The following is a 4,947-nucleotide window of genomic DNA, read 5'->3' on the forward strand; positions in this document are numbered from 1 at the left end:
ATCGGCTGTAGTTGCCGTCCTCCATCTTCGGAATCATCTGACGCTTCCACTGCTCGACCGAAAGGTTGCTGCAGGAAAGGAAAAAAAAAAAAAAAAAACGTGTAATGTGCAGTGTACTGCTCCTAGATTATGATAATTATGATACTGACGAACAAGAAGAGGAAATAGTAAGAAAGTAGAGGAGGAAAAAAGTAGAAGAAAAGAAAAAGAGAAACAAGAATGAGGAGGAAAGAGTACTCGAGAAGAACAAGAAGGGGAATGAGAGAAAAAAATTAGAAACAGAAGAGGATAAAAACGAAAAAAAGAAATAAAAGAGAGAAAGAGAGGCGAAAGAAGAATACGGAGGAAGTCAAAAAGAAGGGGTGGAAGTGAAAAGGGAGAGGTGGAGGGGGAGGAGGGAGAGTAGAAGGAAGAAGGAAAGAGAAGAGGAAACAAATCAGGAAAAGGAGGACGAAGAGACGTAAAAGGAAAAGAAGAAGAAGGAGGAGGAGAGGAGGTACCGAAGAAAGGAAGGAAGGAACCGAGAAGCAAGTAGAGAAAAAAGAGAAATGAAAATTCTGTGACTAACTGCTTCGCAAGTTTCCTTCATGATTAAAAAAATCATAAATAATAATAATAGCAGATTCAATTCAATACACGACTGGTCACAAAACATCTGCGTAATGCTATGGGAGAGTTTGGTACTCTACCACGCGCGGCGCTGGTGTCAACAGCGGGCTAAGAACCGCCGTGAAGCAAGCGCCTTTGGGAGTCTGGCAACCAGGAATAGTGTCGGAGTGTCCAATCCCCTCTGAATGAGGCATTCATGAAACGCCGTGACGCGTCGTCGATCCGACAGCCTTTCTGGTTAATGCAATCGTCTTCGGCTCTGCACTATCAATCAACTGATCAAACCTCTGTATCAACAACCACCTGTGAATATATTATCAGTTTTATTTCAGAGATTTTTAAAATAACTTCTCAATCACCCATATAATCAAAATTGAACGCTGCGAGCAGCAGAGGAAAAAAGAAGAAATAGAGGTAGTAAAAGAAGCGGAGGAAGAAGAGGAAAAAAGAAAAAAGGAAGACAAATGAAAAGCAGAACATAACAAAAACGAGAGGGGAGGAAGAGGAGGACGAAGATGATTAAGGAAAAAAAAAAACAGAAAAAGACGAAAATAGGAAAACAAGAAGAGGAAGAGGAGGAAGAGCAGGAAATGTAGAGATGGAGATGGCGTCATAGAGGTAAGTTGACGCCACTGATCTCTATGTCTATTTGCTGGATCGCGTTTGACCAGCTCCTCCTATGGACCGGAATGCGGTCACTGGCGGCCATCGTTAGGTAGAGTTATATCATCTCTAGCTATCATAGTAATATGGCGGACAGCGCAATGGCGGTCGGGTGCCATAAAATAGCCGTGGATCTAGTACATTGTACCGTGGGAGATATTTCGTGCTTCATTGAAGTTGTTCGACGAAGCAGATTCTTGAAACCCGGCGCGAGCGGTAGCCTCATTTTTGGGGACCCGGCGAAAGTTCTACGAAAACGCAGCACCGGGGGAAAGCAGCGCAGCTCGCATCGAAAGCAGACTCAGTACTATGGTGCCTGGAACGCGTCTCCGACTGGTGTGTTTACCGCGCCCAAAAAAAGTGGTTCCTCGATTTCCGCCTGATGACGTAATAGAAGTGTCATGCTGTCGCCGGTCGCGACCCTGGTGGTGTCTCAGCAGCTGTAGTGGATATGGCAGACGCCTGCTCTGCCGCAGGTCGCTCTCCAATGCGGCAGTCCACGGAAGCTACAGCAGCCGAAAGTTGGGACGCCTGGGACGCCATGACGACAGCGACACTCGCGTTGGCTCGCGCTTTTCGCCAGCATTTCTACGGCCAACCGCCAGGGTCGCGACAGTCAACAACATGACACTTCAGCTCCTGTGACGTCATTTGTTGCCACTGGGGGCCACTTTTGATGTATGGGCAGCATAGGACGCTAAACACACCAGTCGGAGACGCGCTCCAGGCACCGTATCTGTGCCGGCGTCTGCTTTCGATGCGTCTTTCGATGCGACTTTCGATGCGTGCTGTGCTGCTTTTCCCCGGTGCTGCGATTTCGTGGAACTTTCACCGGGTCCTCAAAGATCGGGCTACCGTTTACGCCGGGTTTCAAAAACCTGTTTCGTTAAACAATTTCAATGAATCACGAAATATTACCCACCGTATTTTGACGGCAGCCTGCACCACCTGCCAAAACGCTGTCTGCCATGGATGGGTGATAGCGGCTGCAGGAGCTGTACCTTGGCTAGAGGTAATATAACTCTACCAAAAAGATGGCCGCCAGTGGCCGCATTCGCGGAGCGGGCAAACGCGATCCTGCAATTCTCATACGCTCTAAGCCCGGTCCCACTTAGTAAGAGGGACATTTCTTCGATTTTTTCCCACTTAATTTTAAGGGGGGCGACATACCTCTTAATATTACATGGAGATGCTCCCTCTTAATTAAGTGAGACACCACCCCTCTTAAAGTAAGCGATAAGGCGTCTCGCTTAAATTTGAGGTCGAGTCCCTTTAGTAAGAGGGACATTTTTTAGATATTTTCTTCCTTAAATTCGGAGGGACGGTGGCCCGCTTAAAATGCAGGGGTATAGTCCCCCTTAAGTCGGAGTCACGCTGCTTATACATCATACAAAATACATTCTGCACACATGTTCCGAAACGAGTCGCCTCGACATCCGTGCCTCGTACGCCACGAGGCAACCAAATCAAGAGGTTACTTTGTCACGTGGCATACAAAGCACGGATGTCGCGGTGACTCGTTCCGGAACATGTCTGCAGAATGTATTTTGTATGATGTATAAGCAGCGTGACCCCGGCTTTAGGTTAACTCTGTTATTGTATCGTACAATTTCTGCTCCTTCGTGTTTGGACTGTCAGCTGACATGCTGCACTGCAGTGATGCAGTTCTCGCACTTTCGCTGATATTGTTTAACCAGAGTTATTCTGTGCTGCGTAGCAGATTTGAAATTCGATCTGTATATTTTGTTTGATAAACAGAATCAATGTGTTAAAGAAAACAGTAACAAACTTTAAGAGTAAACACGTGTTTTATTTGCCATGACACAAGAAAATATTTTGAAATGTCTTTATTGAAATAGTAATTTTATAACAATGTTCTGGTAGCTTTTACGGATAAAAAAGACTCAGAACGACGCCAGAAATCGGTGTTTCTTGAAAACTATCACACAAAAAAATGTCGTGCTGCAAAGTGACTCATTTTGCCTATGATAAACAATAACAATAAAATCGTGCTGAAAAAAAAAACGTTTTCTTGTAGCGGATGACACAAAAAGATAAGTACATTCTAAAAAAAGCCCGTGCGTCTACTTTCCCGCACAACACTTGGAAAGACTATCATCATAACTCTCGGAGGCAGCTTAGCGAATGTAGATGCCGAAACATATGATTATACCAAAAAAATGAGTTGCGACACTAAGCACAACAAGCGTGATGTTTCGCATTGGTTAATGTCACAACTCGGACTGGCTTTTTTGGTCTAATCTTATGTTTCGGCATCGTAATTCGCTGAGCTGCTTCCGTGAGTTACTGTGACTGACTTTCCAAGTGCTGTTCGGGAAAATAGATCCCTGTGCTTTTTTTTAGAGCGTAGTTACCCACTTCATAGCATTAAAAACGAATTATTTGGCGTCTCTTGCCATCAGCAGAAGCTCAGAATTTCTGTTGTTTTTGAACGGCCATAAGCAATTTTCTGAGCTTCTCCGACATAAACAGAACCGAAACACTTCATTTTCAACGAGCAGACCGTGGAGGAGTTCAAGGGTTTGTCCACATGCCACAGGGTAGGAGAGTCCCGTTATGTAATACACCCATAAGCACATGACTGGTGCCCCCTCCATAGTCGTGCTAGCGGAGAGTTTCACTGACCGGTTCCCAGAAACGATCCGTTTCTCCGAACCGAAGAAAGTCTTGGGTCCCGGAACTTTTTCGTCAGGGGTAAAATCGTCCTGCAAGTAGCAATTGTTAAAAAAAAAATTGCGTCAGCGTCAAACTTACATTTATATTTTTGTATTCGCTTTTTCACATACCATAGGTGATGAGAGAACTTCTGGCCAATCGAGACCGGAGGATGGTCTTAATGTTCAAGAATGTTGTCAGGTTGTCTCCGCAGAAGGCCCCTTTTACCTCCTCCAGTTTTCCCAGCGTGGTGACGATCGTGTTATGGAACCGAAGCTGTGCATCCACCTTTAGCTGAATGAAATACCATATTGTTTTCCTTTAGATACAGAGAGTGGGAATTAGAATGAAGGTATATAATGAAGCGTTTTCACCTGTTATCAAACAGGCGACGGGAAACAAATGCGAAAATAAAGTGCAAACAGTTCAAAGATTCGGAACCCAATCTGTATACGATGAAATAGCGAGTGACATTAGCTTGTGACGTAACTTCTGCTACTATTAATTTTTGGTACGAAAATAGACTGCGGTTTTAAGTAATTTACGAGAATCAATCGTTTTTGTATTACCAAGACAAAACGAAAACGCATTTAGTAGTAGATGAACATTAGAAGCCCCGTGTGCTTTGGAATGCATGGATTGCATTTGCGGCTCGAAGCTGCAGAAGAGATCTAATGCATGTTTTAGAAAGCAACATAATGAAATAAAAAATTATATTTCTGTAAACATTTCGGCGCAAGTCATTCTTTTTTTTTTCTTTTTTCAGAAGCAATGCATATGCCAGTTGAACGTAAATAGAGCCTACCTACATACCAGAATACAAAAAAGTTAATAATTACCTAGTTCGTTGTAAATCATGTGCGGGTGGCCGCAGTAGGCTCACCACTCAGGGTGGTGCATTCCACCGTGCAGAGGGTCCCGGTAGAGCTCTTTACACGAGCAATCCGAGCAGAACCCCCTTCTGATTCCCTTCATGTCAACCTTCGTTTCCATTGCCTC

The sequence above is a fragment of the Ixodes scapularis genome, unplaced genomic scaffold (genome assembly GCF_016920785.2).
Source record: "Ixodes scapularis isolate PalLabHiFi unplaced genomic scaffold, ASM1692078v2 PGA_scaffold2__306_contigs__length_199485367, whole genome shotgun sequence".
Classification (NCBI taxonomy): Eukaryota; Metazoa; Arthropoda; class Arachnida; order Ixodida; family Ixodidae; genus Ixodes; species Ixodes scapularis.